Source organism: Erpetoichthys calabaricus, chromosome 5 (assembly GCF_900747795.2).
Source record: "Erpetoichthys calabaricus chromosome 5, fErpCal1.3, whole genome shotgun sequence".
Classification (NCBI taxonomy): Eukaryota; Metazoa; Chordata; class Cladistia; order Polypteriformes; family Polypteridae; genus Erpetoichthys; species Erpetoichthys calabaricus.
This window is the reverse complement of record NC_041398.2, coordinates 69,597,370-69,618,682: the sequence shown is the minus strand read 5'-3', so window position 1 is coordinate 69,618,682 and position 21,313 is coordinate 69,597,370. Positions and strand designations below refer to the sequence as shown.

Genomic DNA, 21,313 nt, shown 5'->3' with positions numbered 1-21,313 from the left:
CATTAATCATACTTCTACAATCTTTGTATTTATTAATAAATTATATTATTCTGTTCCTTAAAACAAGTCTGCCTTATCTTGACATTAAAAGTTTAAAGAACTGCTTCCAACAACAGAGAAAGGCAAGGTAAATAAAGTAGGAGCCTTGCCGAAGTATTTGATTAATTGCCAGTACTGCCAAAGGTAAGACTGATGATTAATTAAACAACTTAAAATTCAGTCAATTTTATTGACTGTCCCTGGGTGGGTAAGTTAAAATCTCAATTTTCAAATCCTACAGTGGCATGGGGGCAATTTGCTGCAGCTCCTTAATGAACATTTTTTCCTTTTTCTGTGCTGTGAGTGCACGATCATAGTCTTGCATGAGCTACTATGCTTATGCAGATAGCTTTGAAAGAACATAAAGCACACAGGAATCCAATTTTCACAGAGCTCTGAATTTTTCACTACACAGTGTCTTTGTGGTGTTTGTCATCGATGCATGCATGCATGTCCCATGCAGTTGAAGGTCTGCGTCATACGAGTTTGAGCATTTCAGTACGGACAGGGATTCTTGCAAAAACTCCAATTTGGACTGATATTGTTTTTCGTTAAAAATATTTGTTTAAAACTCAAAATGCAGTAGTATGAACGTAGCCTCAGTGTCAGACAATCCACAAAACCCCACCACCATACCTTGCTCATTCTCTTTGCCATGCTGCGGACTCCTCAGGGGACAGCAAATTTGAACACACTGTAGAATTCAAAAGGAAACTATAGATTGTAGGGCGGCACATTAATGCAGCGCAAACAGATGCAACACACATTTGTGCTGTGCACTGGGTAAGCTAGCAACTGTGCAACACAATGGGGTGGGGGGTATTTTGATGGAAGAATGGGTTTATACAGAGTTATCCATTATTTACTTCAGTACTGACACTTTTGGTCCAAAAGCTGATAGCAATACTTGACTCAAAATTTTAGTACTGCTCCAACACTACTTGAGATAACGAAGATGCAGTAAACACCAATAAAGGACAGAAAAACAGAGAACTTGCTCTGTATCCCTTCTCTCTCTCTCTCAGGTATTGAAGTGTCACAGTATTCTGAAATGCCAACAAGCAGAAGCTACCAATTTTTGAGATATCAAAAATTACAACTGTCATATTAATGTAATCTCAGAAGAACTGACCTAGGTTGAGGTTAGGTAAGGTTAACAATCATATCAAAAGAAAAGTACACTAAAAGTAACAGCAAGTAAATAGTAATTTTGCCACTGTATGACCATTAAACTTTTCAGAGGTACTGGGGGAGAGATGGGGATTTAGAAGTACTATTGTATGTTCATACTTATGTTTTTCTTTATTAGACTTTTCAAATAAAAACGTACTGTAAAAGGGTGGAAGATATGGGTCTCTAACAGATCAGAGTTATAAGTAAAGAAAGAATATAGGTGCTGTATACAGTATGTAGGTGATGCATTAGAGTTATCAAAACAACTGCATATTCAGATTCTGCCATTGACCAATTTTTATGCACGTCATTTTTAATAGATCTTTGTTTTAACATCACCAGTATAAGTTAACACAATGTGGAATTTATCTAGATCAACACAAAAGATGAGCTTGTTGGAATCCTGACATCTACACAAGTCTTCTGAAGGAGATAAAGCAATTGCACTTCAATATGAGGCTACACACCACATGGACTTGTTAAGGCTTCTGAAACAGTCGCCTGTGGAAGTTCTTTTAAGAAAGCTCTAAAAAGATTAGCCACTGCCAGACTTGCAATTTAAAACAGCTTACAAAACAATTAGCATATGATGATAGAGACAGTGAGTGTGATCACCTACAAAGGTGTAAAGCAAATTTATTGTGCCATCAACCAGAGTAATGCCTGTATATTCCAACGACTAGTGCCCCTTCTGAACTCGCATTTAACACAGGTGTTACTTTTCATACTTGTCACCGATATTGACTATACCAGCTCTCAAGCTTAACAGTGTTGTTAGACTTGTCTTTTTGACCCACAGCCTTTTACAGGCTAGAGTGCAGTGTTTAATACAAAAACAATTCCTAAGTCTGCACTAAGGACACAAACTATTATTAGTGAATGGCCATGATTTTGTTGGTTTACTTTGATTCATTTAGTTCCTTTTTGAATTCCGTTTTATGCACTTTGTTTACATCTTCTTGAAAAGTAAGTAGAGTGAATAAAATGATCTCATAACTGCACTGACCAGTTTTTTTCTTTAGATTTTTTTGTTTTTGTACAATTTGTACAGTAGAAATATTAAAAATGATGTCTGATAAGACATGCCATCTACTGTACCTGTAATTTTGAATGCTTTAAATACAGTAAGTATAGATTTTAAAATGGTCTTGAAAGAATTAAAAATATTTATAAGTATTAGAAGATTCTTTGGCATAGAGTAAGAGTTTCATTAACTTTATTAATGTTATGTTAAAAGAATTGATTTTGTGATGCTGTGGCATATTACTTAAATATTGTGATATGGACATGTCATGGGCAAACACTGCCAAAACCTTTGGGTTTAAAAACATATTCCTGGTATAAACGATTTAGTCAGTACTTGTCAGGTCTACAATTTCATAACTATACAGAAATAAGGCACAGCAGTACACAGTCTATCTCATCACCACTCTTGGATTGTAGTTCAATTCACGGCTGAGGCTCCTGCTATTTTTCCTTTTAATTCTTCCTAGGACTCCAGCTTTTTCTAGCAGCTGAAAACACGTTGTAAAATGAGTCAATAATTCTAAACTGGCTCCGTGTGGATCAGTGTGTGTGTGTGTGTGAAAAGTGTGTTTGACCGATGATCAGCCTAGAGGCAGATCCCACCCAACATAAGCCAAGCATTCCATAATTCTAACTTGGAGAGCTGGAGTATATAAAACATGGAATATTACTACATGTAACATATTTAATTTGACTTAATGTTTCAGAAAATTTTCTGTATCACCTTTATATGAACTGTATTTATTCACAAATACCAGAAGGGACACGTACCCGTTATCCAATCAGCTGCTTCTTGAACTTGTTTACATCCAGGTCTAAACATAAAGCACTGCTTGTCATTATGAAGTCCTTTGCGACTTTCAGAGGAGTCTAGCCCTTCCTGAGATGCACTGTCAAGCACGCTGATGAGTGTTGCAGTTCTTCTGAAAAATGCAAGCATGTTTACATAATCAATTACATGTAGAGCCTCTAATACTACCCTGATTAATGCAATCAATGGCTTGTTTCCAAATTACTTTCATTCTGAATATCACACCTCTATAGAATTTAGGTTTTTACACTTTTTGTCCAGATTTGTAAACACAATTGCCAGTTAACTGACGAAGTGAATAAGACAAATATCAAATATTAATGCGCATTTGTTTAATAAATTTACTCTTTTCAGCAAAACGTATTTACATGACATTAACATTTTGAACAAAAAGATTCTCTCTTTACACAATAATATTTAATTGTTTATCATCATCTTCTCAAAACATTACACAGTCTTGTCAAAAGCTCAAGGAAGCTCAGAGCTCCAGGACATTCTCGGCTTTCTCTAATGAGGAAGGAAAACTATATACTCCAAAGCACTCTTAGTCATTCTTAAGGAGACAGCAAAGTAGCTGGTGAGGTTTCCCAGTTAGGAATTAAAGAAGGGTTGCATACACGAGTAGAAAGTAAGTAAGCAAGAAATATAACACTGATGAAAGTCTTGAAGGGATGCAAGCTTCATACCCCTGTATTTTCATATTTCTACGACAAAAGGAAAGGGGAATAGAAAGTTAAACATTACAAGCAGTAAGCCTGCTTAAGATCTGATTACAGGTCAGGTGTTAGCCTCATCAACACAGCCTCACCACATCATATCCCTTGTTTATGAAGAGACTCTGGGATAAATCTTAAGCCTGAGGTCTTTTAAATAACATACCCACTAAAACAAATAAGTATAAAGTTTAAAACTTATTTCTCAAAGTTTCTACGCAACAATTACACAATTTACAAAAACAAATATTTCCACTCTCATGAGTCAATTGTGCCAACAATAAAAAAAATATAGCTTTGAGCTACTGACACCAATATTGTCATCAATCCTCTCCCCACAGTGAATAACTGGCTCATTTTAAATACTTCGAGGGGAAAGTAATTTTGACTGACATATGGATGGATATACTGTATACATTTTTTCTATAAAACTCAAATTTTACAGTCCTAGTCTGTGCATTAAGAGTTCTCTTCTCATGCCCGAATTTATGAAAGTTCCAAATATAGAACAATGACACACTACTTGCATACTAGGGCTGAGATGACTGTTGATAACATCATCAACTGGTAAGTAACATCATCAATGGACTCCAAAAATTTAAAGAAATTTCCTCAAAGCACTAAATTTTTTTTTTTTTTTTTTTTTGCACGCCTTACAAGACAGCTATCAAGCACTTGTTTTCGCACCAAGTCCCGTTGCTTTGTTTCAAATTAGGGGATTAGTGGTTGTTTAATTTCCAATTAGTTTGGTTGCATTTCACACTGCAAACTTTCAACCAAACTAAACATATCAACAAACACCCCAAGGCCATGTCGTGAATTTCTTTCATTGGGCAGAAACTTTTTTCCAGGAAATAAATTGTCATGGAGGGTCAAGAAAAATTGTGTAGGCACATTGCCGCATTTTCCCTAAATATTTGGTTTATTACCAAACACAGTTGTGTAGGCTAAATTAATAGCAAACAAGTAGAAGATTACTTGAAAATTAAGCGCCACAAAGGAGAGCCAGCTCTGCTAGGGCATGTGCTTCAATTTTGCGACGCTAGATTTAGCAGGCAAGTTTCATTTCCAGTCACCATATGAATGTAACCTCAATTTAGTTGATCTCAAATCAATTCCTCTGTCTTAACTCTTGTATAAATTTGTTAATAATGTTCATTTTGGTTGTTTAACATTTATTTCATACGTCAAAGTTAGTGTGCGTATCGAGAGGATGTCCCACCTCACCTGCACACAACACTTTCATAATGCAAGGTTGGGGGGTTTACTCACCAGTCTCACAGCTCACTGCCGTTCCTCTCTCACCACCTCTGTATGTTTGATTGTTCCAATCACAACTAAATTTATAACTGTTGTCTCATGATGCTTGCTAAAGTGTTAGCTTGCTCCAACTGACTGGTAACATTTGTACCCATATTTATGTGTATCTTATATGTATCTTAATTTTTTTCCAGTGCTCCAAGTTAACCCTCAGCTCATTGTGCTGTGGATAAGATTCCCTATTAACAGACACTTAGAATGACTATAACAGGATGCATACTTACACCCATTTTTTATGTAGTTAGATGGGTCCCATGTCGGATCACATTCATTCCTCGTGCAAACCATTCCTAGGTTCACTTAGTATTGCACTGAGACTACCCTTTCTAAAAGGTCTCCGTATATCTGTTTTGTTCCACACCAGGGTGCAACTGTCGTGTTCACATCTGCCTATGACATGGACTTTTGTGGAAACTTTGAAAATAACTGGTCCAAACCAACTAGGTGTGAAAACACCTACTGTATATTCACAGCAGGAGGCATATGAATTAAAGCCCCTTCCAACCACTGGTGTAGACACTAGATGCAGTGGACGAGTAAAGAACCTAATTATTTATTATATATAAAGATCTTTCCAATTCTAAACAAACCATAGCACGGAAGATCGTTATCATATATCGTCGATGTTTTGAAATGATGTGAACTAAGACACTGCAAAACTATTGCATACAGTACAATTTATTTCTCAGAGATTCATAGCAGCATGGATAAATATTTACAAAATGGGAGGCCTTCATCATTGCACACTATTCAGTAGATTTTTGGACAGGAAAATGAAAGACTTAAACAGAGATCTCTAACCTAGTCAGGGGAACAATTTCAATTTTTCTAAACCCAATAGACTTTAAATGACACCTATGTGCTTTGTGCTATTCAGGTCAACAGGGAACCATAATTATAGAACCTTGTCTTAGCTGCGGAGGGAAAAAAAGTAACTTCCTAAATCGAATCAAGTAATTCTTTTTAACAAGTTATGAGACATAAAAGGTATTATCATTAAATACATATACTGTTCTGTAATTTTAAAAAACAACTTTTAACTATCACTTCTGTGGAAAATATAAAGGACGTAATTCAACTAAAGCCTAAACTTCACCTTAATGGAATTGTCAAAAAGACTAAATGGGATTTCAACTTATTAGTTTTAAAAAATAACTACAAATAATTAATAAGGATTTAAGATATAAAAAAAAGTTAAACAGCAATGATAAGGAAATAACTGAAACAAAAGCATGCTTGGATTTATAAAGGTAATACATTAACAAGCAGACTTGGTACTCTATGTCTTAAACTGAAAAGCACACAAAAGACTGATTTCTGTATCTTATGAGAAAATGTCAGTATCAATAATTTAAATTTTCCAGTGTGTCAGTACTTTCAAGACGTAAGGGCTTTGACTTGGAAAATATATTAAACAAATCTAATAAAAGCATCACTGAATTAAGTATCAATTGCAGAACGCTTCCTTTCTTTGGTAAAAACATACCGTGTTTTCATGTCTGTCAACATTTTTTCACCTATTTCAGAAGGAGACTCTTGATTCATATTCATTTGTGCTATTAAAAAAAGATATTGCACAGTACATTAATAATAATGATCGATACAAATAAAATCTATATAATCACTACTACACTTTTTCATTTTATTTTTTTTTAAATATTCTCTCTCTGTGACTTATATAAATTAAGACTTCAGTCACTTTTGATGCTATGAACTAGTCCATTAAAGGACAAAAATTTGCTAAGCATAAAAAAATTAAGGTAAATATTTACTGTTTGCTACAGTAATTATACTGTATATAATTATACAGCTTATATATATATGTCAAAGAATCAGATATATCACAATTTGTAGGATGCCTTTGTGGGAGGGAGATACCACTTCTGATATATGAAATATGCAAAGGGTTTCCTTAAACCACTTTTACCTACTCTGTTTTGGTGTTGTCAAGCAAGTTCAAACACACATTAATAAAACAAAATCATAAGAATTACAGAACATGGATTCATGAGGGTATAAAACAGACACAAAAGACAATAAACAAAGCATAGCCCTAAATAAATCTAAGGCAGACAGGAGTTCTTTCTATAATAAAGGGGATTGCCCCATCTTATGAACTGCATAATTTCATACTTTCATGAATAAACTAAATTTTAAACACTTTCACAGGTTGAATCTTGCCCTGGAAACATTTTGGACAGTTTTAGGTGAGACAGATGTGCTCGATATATAATTTTGAGTTGAATAATTATATGCATTGCGCATATGGAGCTCGAGTGAAGTCTCTGCATTGCTACTTTCCACTCACTTTCTGATATATTGATTAAGATATCTTTTTCCCATTGTCCTCTTGGATCTTTGAAAGGGAGGGACTGTAAAATAATTTTATATATTGCAGAGATGGTGTCTAAATTCTTGAGATTGAGCAATATTTTTTCCAGCATGGATGAGGGTGCAAGATTACGAACATCGGGCAGGTTCTGTTTAACAAAGTTCCTAATTTGAAGATAGTGAAAGAAATATGTAGCTGGAAAGTTAAATTTGGAACGTAATTGTTCGTAGGATGCAAAGATGTTGTCTATATAAAGATCTCTGAGCAATATCATCCCAAATTTTTTCCAGATATTAAAAACTGCATATGTTTGCGAGGGTTGAAAGAGGTGGTTCTCTTGCAAAGGTGCCACAGATAAAAGCTTCTCTATCTTAAAATGCTTTCTACATTGGTTCCATATTCTGAATGAGTGAAGCAAAATTGGGTTATTAGTATACAGTAATCCCTTGCTATATCGCGCTTCGACTTTCGCGGCTTCACTCTATCGCGGATTTTATATGTAAGCATATTTAACTCTTTTAAGGCGGATGTCGACTTTTGTCGACAGGAGGGGTTGAGGGCGAATGTCGACAAAAGTCGACATCCAGGGATAGAGGGCGACAATCAGCTGTTAATGGCGACAAAACTCACTGTCACGTCACAGGCATTCCCTCTCTGCTTGGAGGAATGTTAGACTCGTTGACTCAGCAACTGATCCTTAAGTGTGCGTGAGTTGCGATATGTAAACAAATAGAAACAAAGGCAAGATGGCATCAACATCTCACGAGGGAGCGAAGCGAGTGCAGAAAAGAAAATACTCGGCAGATGATATTTTGCGCATTATCGCAGAGTCGGACTCTGATTTTTCAGAGTCAGATTTCATTGACAGTGATCAGGAGATCGAGGAAGAGATTGAGGAGCCGGCATCAGCCGATCGGAGACCAGCCGATGCCACCCCAGCTGCTCGGCTGGCAGCTGAGCGCATTCGCGCTGCCGGTGCACCTATGGCAAGGTTCGCATGGGAGGAATACCCAGAAATTGATCCATGGGAGCCGAACTGGCTACCGGACTTCACAAGAAGGCACGGCTTGCTGCTGGACACAACGGATTACAAGCCGCTGGAGTATTTCAATCTGTTTTTTCCTGAGGCAGTATTTCAGCTGATATCTGACGAGACAAACAGATATGCAGAGCAATTTTTTGAATCACGGGATGCGCTTGCTCCGCATTCTCGTTTTTCAAAGTGGAAACCCACAACAAAAGACGAGATGAAGGGCTTTGTGGCATTGCAGATAGAGATGGGACTGGACTGGCGATATAATTTCAGGGAGCATTGGTCCAAACGTACTTTGTCACCTGGTGGCTTTGGACAGGTTATGCCGTGTGATAGGTACGTGCTGCTGCAAAGCTTCATTCACTTTTGTGATAACCAGAAGCAAATCCCAAGGGGTGAGCCAGGCTATAACCCCATGTGTAAAGTGCAGCCCCTGCTTGACATAGTGGAGCCAACATATAAACAATTTTATCAGCCTGGCCGTGATTTGTCAGTGGATGAATCAATGATAAAATATAAGGGACGGCTTTTTTTCCGACAATATATGCCAGACAAGCCCACCAAGTATGGTATAAAGGATTTTGTACTGGCAGAAGCAAACACTGGTTTCTGCCTGAAAGTAATTACTTATACTGGAAAGCATTCTTTTCAAAGAAAGAACTGTCCTTTAACAAGTTGTGCTGGAGCTGCTTCAGGGCTATGAACATTTGGGACATGTTGTGTATATGGACAATTTTTATACATCACCCGAATTGTTCATGGAGCTACAGAACAGGGGAATTGGAGCTTGTGGCACAGTGAGGGTGAACAGGAGACTCATGCCTTTACAGTTGAAGCCAGACAGGCTGAAGATGAAAAGAGGTAACAATCCTGTTTTCATGCGGGCGGATAACTTGGTGGCATTGGCATGGCATGATGTCAAATGGGTGACTTGTCTTACTACAATTCACACCAACAACTTATGTCAGAAAGTAATTCGTTCAAAGGGAAACCCAGAAAGTAGGAAGCTGGACAAGCCCGTTGCACTTGAGGAATACAGTTGTAAGATGGCTGGAGTTGATCGACTGGATCAGATGCTGGGGTCATATGCTTACGGCCATAAGTCCACCAAGTGGTACCACACTGTGTACCATCGCATGCGTGAGATTGCAATCACAAATGGATATCTACTATTCAAGCAGGCAAACAGTGACAGCACTATGACTGCGGCAGATTTCCGCAAGAAGGTGGTTGACAGCTTGCTGGCAGAATATGTTGGAGTGCCTTTGGCAAAGCGAGGAAGGCCAGCACAAAGAGCAGTGCCAGACAGGCTGACTGAGCGCCACTTTCCTGCAACATAGGAGGACAAAAAGTACAAGCCTGACTGTGTTGTGTGCAGCAACAGACAACTGAAAAAGAGGCACCAGTGCAACACGTATTGTAAGCAGTGCAACATGGCAATGCATGCAATTGGCTGCTTTGAGCGATATCATACTTTGCAGGACTTTGCTTTGTAACATGTACAGTATGTGAAATAATAATATGTTAAATTATATAGTATGCAGGCTCATACAAAATGCAAAACAGTTATATTAGTCAAAAATAAATAATTTTTGTTGATATGATATGTTAAACAATTGTTTTGTGTTCTTTTTTTAAAAAAAGTTTTTGGAAAAATATTCAGCCCTGGGAGAAAAGAAACAAAAAAAAATTAGCCCTAAAAGAGTTAAATATATATTGCGGATTTTTTGCTGGTTTGCGGATTTCTGCGGACAATGGGTCTTTTAATTTCTGGTACATGCTTCCTCAGTTGCTTTGCCCAGTTGATTTCATACAAGGGACGCTATTGGCAGATGGCTGAGAAGCTACCCAACCAGAGCGTGTATTACGTATTAAATAAAACTCCTCAAATATATTGTGAGCATGGGGGCTGTTCGCACCCCTAGAGGATACGGCCACTCCTCAAAAAACCCTGAAAGATTACCTTCACATTGCTGCCATCCTTGCTGGGCTTACATGTGGCTGCTTTGTCAAGCGATATGCTTCCCGCACAGTGCTTCGCATACTTAAAAGCTTGAACGGCACATATTGATTTTTGATTGTTTGTTTTTCTCTGTCTCTCTCACTCTCTCTGACATTCTCTGCTCCTGACGGAGGGGGTGTGAGCAGATGGGCTGTTCGCACACTGGCCTACAGGATACGGACGCTCCTCTAAAAAATGCTGAAAGACTACCTTCACATTGCTCTCTTCCTTGCAGCCGCTTTGTCCAGCGGTGCTTTGCATACTTAAAAGCCAAACAACACTATTGATTTTTGATGGTTTGCTTTTTTCTCTCTCTCTCTGACATTCTCTGCTCCTGACGCACACTCCTTTGAAGAGGAAGATATGTTTGCATTCTTTTAATTGTGAGACGGAACTGTCATCTCTGTCTTGTCATGGAGCTCAGTTTAAACTTTTGAAAAAGAGACAAATGTTTGTTTGCAGTGTTTGAATAAAGTTCCTGTCTCTCTACAACTTCCTGTGTTTCTGTGCAAATCTGTGACCCAAACATGACAATATAAAAATAACCATATAAAAACATATGGTTCTACGTCACAGATTTTCACCTTTCGCGGGGGGTTCTGGAACGCAACCCCCGTGATTGAGGAGGGATTACTGTATTACCGATACCTTGCATTTATTGGGGCACAAAGCAGGGAATATAAAGAAGTACTGCAGGATTTTACTTCTATTGCGGACCAGGACTGTGTATGTTCATCTATTTGTGTCCAGGTTTTTATAGCTTGTATGTCTGCTGCCCAGTAATAAAACAAAGTTAGGTAGAGCCATGCTACCTTCTGCCTTAGGTCTTTGTAGGGTTGCTCTTTGGATACATGGATGTTTTAGGTTTCAAATAAATGAGGTTACTGTTGAATCTAATTGCTTAAAAAATTATTTATTGATGTATATTGGAATGTTTTGAAATAAAAAAGAAGCTTAGGAAGAATATTCATCTTAACAACGTTAATTCTTCCAGGTAGAGTGAGATGAAGTGTTGACCATCTATGCAAGTCTTGCTTAATTTTTTCCATACAAATAGCGAAATTTTGTTGATAAAGAGCTTTATGTTTACTTGTGATGTTTACCCCTAGGTATTTAAACTGATCTGCAATGATAAAAGGTAGGGTGTCTAATCTAATATTATATGCTTGAGAATTCACTGGAAAGAGTACACTTTTATTCAGATTAATTCTGAGACCAGAGACCTTTTGAAATTCTGTAAGTGCTGTTAAGACTGCAGGCACAGAATGTTGTGGGTCTGATATATACAGTACCATATCATCTTCATATACAGAAATTTTCTGTTTCAGTCCTTCTCTGATAATCCCATTTATCTGATCAGCATTTCGACAGTGAACAGCCAGTGGTTCAATGGCGATTGCAAATAGCAGTGGTGACAAGGGGCATCCTTGTCTGGTACCACGTTCTAGTTTAAAGTAGTCTGAATAAATGTTGTTAATACAAACTGAAGCTTCTGGATTGGTATACAGTAGTTTGATCCATGCACAAATGTTCGGGCAAAACCCAAATTTTTCTAATGTAGTGAAAAGGTATTTCCATTCAATCATGTCAAATGCTTTTTCTGCATCCAATGATATTATTATTTCTGGGGTGTTTGACTTTGTTGGTGAGTATATTACATTAAACAGGCGTCGAAGATTGAAGGATAAGTGTTGACCCTTGATAAATCCAGTTTGATCTTGTGATATTACCGAAGGCAGCACTTTCTCCATCCTTCTAGCTATTATTTTTGAGAGTATCTTAACATCATCATTATTCAGAAGTGAAATTGGTCTGTATGATGCACATACAGACCAATTATTTTGTTTAGGAAGGACGGTGATTAATGCTTGGTGAAAAGTTTGAGGTAGAATTTGATTGTCTCTAGCTTCTGTAAATGTTGCTAATAGGAGGGGAGCTAGCTGAGCGGAGAATTTCTAATAAAATTCTGCAGGGTAGCCATCAGGGCCTGTTGCTTTCCCACCTTGAAGTGACTTTATAGCATCTAGTCATTCTGATAGAGCCTGAGGTTTATCCAGTTCCTCTGCACTGAAAGTATCTATTTGTGGTAACTGTAATGTATCCAGAAATGCATTAGATTGTATGTGGTCTTCTTTAAACTCAGCAGAATACAGTATAAGGATTTATAGTAGTCTCTAAATGTGTGCATTATATTTTTATGGTCAATGATTTCGTCTCCATTCGTGTTGGTGATTACTGAGATTGCACTGCAAACTTCTTGCTTGTGGAATTGTTGAGCTAAAAGCTTATTAGCTTTCTCTCTGCATTTATAAATTAGTTGTTCAATCTATTTGGTTGTCAAGAGGTTGTTTTCTGAATGCAGAGCCTGCCTTTTCCTATGTAAAGCCTTGCTTGGAATCCTGGCATGTTCTTCATCTATTCTAGTAATTCCGCTTTTTAGTTCTGATACTTTCTTGGTTTCTAATTTATTCCTGCGAGAAAGATAAGAAATAATCTGTCCTCTTAATAAGGCCTTTAGAGTTTCCCCAGAGTATTCCTGCAGAAACCTCTGAGGATGTATTTGTCTCTAGGAAGAAACTGATTTGTTTGGATATAAATTCTGTACAGTTCTCGTCTGCTAATAGAAGCGGGTTAAGACGCCATCTACGAGGTGAGTGTGTGGGGCATAGTGACTTTAGCTCCAAGATCAGAGGTGCATGGTCGGAAATAACAATAGCATCATACTTGCAAGATTTAATCGTAGGCAAGAAATTATTATCTATAAATAAATAATCTATTCTTGAGTAGCAATGATGTAGTACTGGTGAGTAGAAAGAATATGTTCTTGAGTTCTGGTTTAGAAACCTCCAGGGGTCTGATAAGTCGTGGTCAGTTACAAACTGTAATTATCTTTGCAGTGTTAGATGTCATCCCCGCTGTGACAGGAGTCCTAAGAGTAAATTTAAAACACAATTAAAGTCCCCAGCCATTACAATTTTATGAGTGTTCACATTGAGGATGGATGCAAATACATGTTGTATGAATTCCTTATCATCAACATTAGGTGAATAAACATTTATCAAAATCATTTTACAGTTAAATAAGTTGCCCATGACCATCACATATCTCCCTTCCGGATCAGATACTACATCTGATGCTACAAATGAGACTGTTCTATGTATGAGTTTTCACACCTCTAGTTTTCTTTGTAAAGCAAGAATGGAACATTTGGCCAGTCCAGTTCTTTTGCAGACTGAACTGATCCTCGCTTAGTAAGTGGGTCTCCTGTAAAAACACTATTTTAGCATTTAAACCTGTTAGGTGAGAGAGTACTTTCTTTCTCATTAATTTGTGAGTCAGGCCTTTAACATTCCAGCTCACAAAGTTAACTATCCCATCATGGAGATATTGATTGAGTTTTTGATGTCATTTTATAGTCTTAACTAGAAGTGAGACAGCTTTAAACTTAATTTCCTATTTTCCCAAGAGTTATTGCCATGCAGCCTATTGTTACGTTGGTAGTTATAAGGATTACAAGGATAGATTAGATAAAGCCTGCTCTCTTTCTCTCCCCCACTTATCCCCGCACCCCACCCATTTTGCCTCCCCATGTGAGGCTGGACCCCACTTCACAAAGTCTCGGTCCTCTGACATACCTAGAGACAGAGCACGTCCAAAGCAAAACAAGCCCTAACGCAGCGGTGTTTTAGGATTAAAAAGTAGAGATATCTATTGCCAATATAGTCTAAATCAGGCATGTGCAACCTTGACAGGACTATGGGCCAGATTAGAAAGTAGAAAGATTACGCGGGCCGGAGTACTTCAGGATATATATGTATTTCTGAAAATCGAAAATGCAAGAAGGCCAAAAAAAAAAACAACAAATATTTATTAATATATTATTTAATAAAAACTCTTTATTAATGCGACGATTGAGATTGCATGGTGGACACAAGCTTATCAATATTAGGAGATATTGTGGACGTGGAAACTCGCAACGTGTTTTCTAGGTGCTCATCAGTAGGCCTAATTCGTGTCCTGGTTTTGGATTTTACGAAGTTCATCCTTGAAAAAAGTTGCTCGCATTTATAGGTGCTGCCAAATAGAGTCATTCTTTTCTGAGCAAAAGCTGTCAGTTTTGGAAACTTGTCACGTGGGAAATAGTTTTTATAAAAGTCAAGTAATTCAATATCATTGAATTTTGATTTCAGGACAAGGTTCTCTTGTAATTCAATTAATTCCATTTGCAATGAAAGTGGAGCTAGTTCGACATCAACATCAAATGGACAAGAGAAAATTTGCAAGTTTGTTTCTTGATTTTTAAAATCACGGAACCTAGTGTTGAATTCTCCACTCAATGAATTTAATTCATTCGCAAACGATTCACAATCAAAATCTTTGTGGTTCGCAAGTGTGGGAAAATGATAAGTATTGCCTTCCTTTAATTGGCTTTCCCAGAGTCGAAGCTTATTTTGAAATGATTTTATGTGTCCATAAAGCTCATGAATCATTTGTCCCTGAGTTTGTAATTTAGCATTAAATTCATTTAGATGTGTTGTTAGGTCGACAAGAAATGCAAGATCACACAGCCAGGGTTTGTTTTCTAGCTCAGAAATAGGTTTTCCTTTCATGTCCATGAAAAGAGATACCTCATTTCTCAAATCATAAAAACGTATCAACATTTTTCCCTTGCTAAGCCAACGCACTTCACAATAAAATGTAAGATCTTTATGGTCAGAAAGAACGTCAGCCAGAAATTCTTGAAATTGGCGGTGATTTAGCGCCCTGGATTTAATGAAGTTTATACATGCAGTTATTGTGCAAATTTAACTGATTTTGCACATAAGTTTTGCTGGTGTATAATGAAATGCAATACCGACAAATCTCCCGTGTTGATTTTGTTACTTGATAATTCGGTTTTTATTTGGGCAACAACTCCGATGTTTTTTTTTGTTCTTTATTTTGCCTTATACAATTTCTTGTATTAGGAATTTGTTAGTTTTCGCATACCCCTTGGGGTCAGAGCGCAGGGTCAGCCATTGTACAGCGCCCCTGGAGCAATTACAGGTTAAGGGTCTTGCTCAAGGGCCCAGCAGAGTAGGATCTCTTTTGGCAGTGACGGGGATTCGAACCGGCAACCTTCGGGATACCAGCGCAGATCCTTAGCCTCAGAGCCACCACTCCGCCCCAATGGAGCTCCATCGGTGGATATTCCGCATAACTTTTCCCACTTTAAATCAAATACAGTAAAAGAAGTTTTTACTTCCTGGAAAATGTCTTCACCCCTTGTTGTATTCTTCATTGGTTGGAGAGCAAGCAATTCTTCCGTACAATTGAAGCTAGCGTCAACTACGCGAATAAATATAGCCAATTGAGCGGTATCGTTGGAGTCTGTACTCTCATCAAGAGCAATGGAAAATGCTTCAAATTTTGATGCAATATTTTTAATGCTTAATTTTATGTCACTGGCCATTTCGTCGACTCGTCGGGTTATTGTCCAACGAGAAAGACTTATCTTTTCCATTTCATGGCTTTTCTCTGGACACAGAACTTTCGTGACTGCAGTAAGGCATTCCTTGACAAACTCGCCTTCAGAATATGGTTTTGAGTGCTTCGCAATTTTTTCGCTAACAATAAAACTTGCACGAACAATATTGTCAGTTACATCAGTATGTTTGCGGAATAACATCTGTTGTGCCGATACACATTTTTTCAAATTTTGTATCTTATCTGTTCTTAGTTTACATTTGTAACTGTTGTAATTAGCGTGTTTTGTATTGTAGTGTCTTTTTAAATTGTATTCATTTAAAACTGAAATAGTTTCCAAGCATATCAAACAAAGAGGTTTTTTTTTCTGCATTATAAAACAATAATCGTCAGTCCATTTCTCTTGAAATGTACGACTCTCAGCGTCCACTTTTCTCTTCTTTGTTCACAAATTCACAAGTATTTGAAAATATTGAAATGTAGGCCGATATAGCATGAAACTCGAAACAACATGCAGATAGGTACAGCACTAGCAAAAACCATGAAAAGACTGCGCTATGCTACGCACGACAGCAGAGTAGAGAGATGCAGCAGAGTCAACGACTACATGACTACGAGCTCTTGCACACTTTAAACGTGCGACAGTTCCGGACGTGCCGTAAAAAGTGGGGGAAGCACAATATAAAGTACTTCAGAAAGCACTCACCGCATCATACTCTCAAAAATAATCCAACAATACCACAAGAACAAACAGGCAACACCAAGAGGGTTAATGGGCCAGATTCAATGATATTTAGAAAAGTCGTCGCGGGCCGTATAAAATCAGTACGCGGGCCGGATTCGGCCCACGGGCCGTAGGTTGCACATGCCTGGTCTAAATACTATATGCCTAAAATATAATCATTAACAAACTATGATTATATATAATCATTAACAAACTATAAGCATAAAATATATAATATAATCTTCAGCAATCTTAAAGTAATAAGATAATAAACGCAGGGAATGGTGTTAGAAAGTGGTCCAGGATAAGCATAGTTTAAGTCTTAATGCAATAATAACAATAAACCAAGGGTATGATGTTAAACAGTCTCCTTTAGGGTAGTAAAAAAAAAAAAAAAAGTTTATTTCTTCCACACACACACGTCTATAACTGTAATTAAAACAAACAAAAAGCGTCAGAGTAATGAAAAGGATGTATAATTATAATACCCATATCATTACAAGTGGATCAGACAGCAGGTGATATCTGCTTGCCATGCCATGCCAGGATGCGACTCACTATTGTGTTTCAGAATAGTATCGGGATCAGCTTTCTTAATTCCTTTTCTGCTTCCTCCTTGCTGGAAAAGACGTAGTATTGGCCTTGCACATCCACTTTGAGTTTGGCAGGGTACAAGAGGCTGTATTTGATATCGGCTTGCTGTAACCGCTGTTTAATGTTGTAGAAGGCTACACATTTAGCAGCTGTTGCGGGAGAGAAATCAGGGAAAATACGAATGTGGTTATTTTCAAATATAATCTCTTGCTTGCATCTGAGGAGTGCCATCACATCTATCTTACATAATAATCTCTCGAAGTGGATAATAAAAGACCTAGGACTAAAGGTATTTGATCCGTGTATGCGATAAGCTGCTGCTATCTCGGTATCTGATTTAAAATCCTCTCCAATTATTTTAGAGAACAGTTCAGCTGCGAATCTCATTGGGTTTGGACTTTCACGATTCTCAGGTAGACCTTCGATTCTAATATTATTCCTTCTGCATCCATCTTCCAGAGCAGCAAGTCTGTCTCCAAGTTTTTTGCATTCGGAACTGGCAGCTGTTGCTTTTCCATCAGCAGTGATACTAGATTTTCAGCGATTTCAATTCGAGCCTGCTTAACATCCTCCAGCTGTTTGGCAAGTGTGCTCAGTTTAGACACGTTTTCCTGAATGTGCTCCTCAATTTTATCCAGCATACCATTAAAGGCCGCCTCAAAGCTGATACAGTGCATCTGGAAAGTATTCACAGCGCATCACTTTTTCCACATTTTGTTATGTTACAGCCTTATTCCAAAATGGATTAAATTCATTTTTTTCCTCAGAATTCTACACACAACACCCCATAAAGACAATATGAAAAAAGTTTACTTGAGGTTTTTGCAAATTTATTAAAAATAAAAAAATTGAGAAAGCACATGTACATAAGTATTCACAGCCTTTGCCATGAAGCTCGAAATTGAGCTCAGGTGCATCCTGTTTCCCCTGATCATCCTTGAGATGTTCCTGCAGCTTAATTGGAGTCCACTTGTGGTAAATTCAGTTGACTGGACATGATTTGGAAAGGCACACACCTGTCTATATAAGGTCCCACAGTTGACAGTTCATGTCAGAGCACAAACCAAGAATGAAGTCAAAGGAATTGTCTGTAGACCTCCGAGACAGGATTGTCTTGAGGCTCAAATCTGGGGAAGGTTACAGAAAAATGTCTGCTGCTTTGAAGGTCCCAATGAGCACAGTGACCATCATCCATAAGTGGAAGAAGTTCGAAACCACCAGGACTCTTCCTAGAGATGGCCGGCCATCTAAACTGAGCGATCGGGGGAGAAGGGTCTTAGTCAGGGAGGTGACCAAGAACCCGATGGTTACTCTGTCAGAGCTCCAGAGGTCCCCTGTGGAGAGAGGAGAACCTTCCGGAAGGACAACCATCTCTGCAGCAATCCACCAATCAGGCCTGTATGGTAGAGTGGCCAGATGGAAGCCACTCCTTAGTAAAAGGAACATGACAGCCCACCTGGAATTTGCCAAAAGGCACCTGAAATACTCTCAGACCATTAGAAAGAAAATTCTCTGGTCTGATGAGACAAAGATTGAACTCTTTGGTGTGAATGCCAGGCGTCACGTTTGGAGAAAACCTGGCACCATCCCTACGGTGAAGCATGGTGGTGGCAGCACCATGCTGTGGGGATGTTTTTCAGCAGCAGGGACTGGGAGACTAGTCAGAATAAAGGGAAAGATGACTGCAGCAATGTACAGAGACATCCTGGATGAAAAACTGCTCCAGAGCGCTCTTGACCTCAGACTGGGGCGACTGTTCATCTTTCAGCAGGACAACAACCCTAAGCACACAGCCAAGATATCAAAGGAGTGGCTTCAGGACAACTCTGTGAATGTCCTTGAGTGGCCCAGCCAGAGCCCAGACTTGAATCCGATTGAACATCTCTGGAGAGATCTTAAAATGGCTGTGCACCGATGCTTCCCATCCAACCTGATGGAGCTTGAGAGGTGATGCAAAGAGGAATGGGTGAAACTGGCCAAGTATAGGTGTGCCAAGCTTGTGGCATCATATTCAACAAGACTTGAGGCTGTAATTGCTGCCAAAGATGCATCGACAAAGTATTGAGCAAAGGCTGTGACTACTTATGTACATGTGCTTTCTCAGTTTTTTTATTTTTAATAAATTTGCAAAAACCTCAAGTAAACTTTTTTCACGTTGTCATTATGGGGTGTTGTGTGTAGAATTCTGAGGAAAAAAATTAATTTAATCCATTTTGGAATAAGGCTGTAACATAACAAAAGGTGGAAAAAGTGATGCGCTGTGAATACTTTCTGGATGCACTGTATATACGTGTTTCTCCTGTGAATACTTTCTGGATGCATAGTATATAAGTGTTTCTCCAAGTCTTTGTTATCCTGCCGCAGCTCTTGCAGCTCCCGTTGCAGCATCTCACTTGCCTTCTTGCTTTTCTTTATATCATTCTTGATCTCTTGCTTGAGCTCAGCGATCATCACCTTCAGCTCGGACAGATCATTTCTGCTTTCGAGCACCATAGGTGAAGCGGCGGGCTCTATTACAGCCGATGTTCCCGGCTCACATGGAGTAAGTGAAAGCGCGGACTGCAAGGCCTTTTCCAGTTTCAAATGATCTTCTCCAATGGGCGAGCTAACATGACCTGCATCACTCGCACATTCGTCCCCAATTTCGCTCTCAACTGGAGACGATGCTGCAGACCGTGGTCCCGAGGAGTCTGGGCTTTCGGCCATCTGTTCCAGGTCAGTCTCTGAAAGGCCGTACCTTGAGCTTGAACTTGTCGGTCTGGGCTTGGATGCAGCTTTAGTTTTCTTTTCTGTTTCTTTCTGAGCCCCTTTCTTGCAAACCATGTTTATGTATGCTGTAGTAGAACCCTCGGGTTAGATAAATACAGGATATCTCAGGATAATAAGGGAATAATATAAAAAATAACACCGCTGCTAACGGAGCTCCGCTTCAGACGCCCATCTCTCACAATGGATAAGACCAATTTTGACAACAGTTTTTAGGAGAAATTTAGAATTTCAGTTCTAGTTTGACATTATAAAATGTGTCTATTTCGGCAGTTAATCTTCTTATTGCTGTATTTTTCAATCAAAAAATTAATGATATTAGAAATAATATAGTATATCTCCCCAACACTGCAGATCCTCTTAAGCCTCAGTACTCCGTTATAAACAAATTAAATTCTTTCACCAGGATCGATTTACCTGATTTACATAAAATAATTTCAACTGTGACCCTCCACCTGCGTCCTTGACCCAATACCAACAAGTTTTTTCAAAGTTTCATCGGGCGTGCTAATTGATAGTATTCTTGACTTAGTAAACTCGTCATTAGATACGGGGGTCTTCTCAGACTGTCTTAAGACTGCTGTAGTTAAACCCCTACTCAAGAAAAATAATCTTGACTCCTCTGCTTCTGAAAACTTTAGACCCATTTCTAACCTGCCTTTAAGTAAAATTTTAGAGAAGGCAGTCATTATGCAGCTAAATGACCACCTCAATAAACATGCTATTCTTGATAAGTTTCATTCGGGTTTTAGAACAAATCACAGTACAGAAACTGCACTCGTTAAAGTAGTCAATGACTTGCGGGTAAATGCAGACAGAGGCCATTTATCTGTTCTCATCCTCTTAGATCTGAGTGCCGCATTTGACATCATTGATCACAATATTCTTAGAAATCTCCTTAGTCAATGGGTGGGCCTCTCTGGCAGTGTCTTAAATTGGTTTGAATCCGAAAATTCTTTGTTAGTTGTGTTAATTACAACTCAAAGACACATGATATTCTATATGGTGTTCCACAAGGCTCTATCCTGGGTCCGTTGCTCTTTTAAGCTATGCTGATGACATGCAGCTGTATTTATCAATAGCGCCTGACGATCCCAACTCTGTTGTTTCACTAACACAATGTCTTACTTTTGTTTCTAAATGGATGAATAGTAATTTTATCAAGCTAGATAAAGAGAAAACAGAAATTTTACTGATTGGCATTAATGGATATAATGAGGTTATTAGAAATAAACGATGCATTAGGATTAAAAGACAAGACGGAGGTAAAGAAATTAGGGGTAACTGTTGACTGTAACCTGAATTTTAAAATCG

General features: G+C 38.3%; 1 protein-coding gene across 1 annotated transcript in view; it reads right to left on the bottom strand.

Moving 5' to 3' along the window:
- Nucleotides 1–3,417: 3,417 nt before the first annotated feature.
- haus3 (HAUS augmin-like complex, subunit 3) overlaps nucleotides 3,418–21,313 on the bottom strand; it is a 69,039-nt gene continuing 51,143 nt past the window's right edge. Inside the window, exons 5-6 of the transcript XR_007935156.1 lie at nucleotides 6,569–6,638; nucleotides 3,418–3,753 (exon numbers count right to left, since the gene is read on the bottom strand). The gene's annotated coding sequence lies outside the window, so the exon portion shown is untranslated. The remainder of the gene's footprint in view (nucleotides 3,754–6,568; nucleotides 6,639–21,313) is intronic.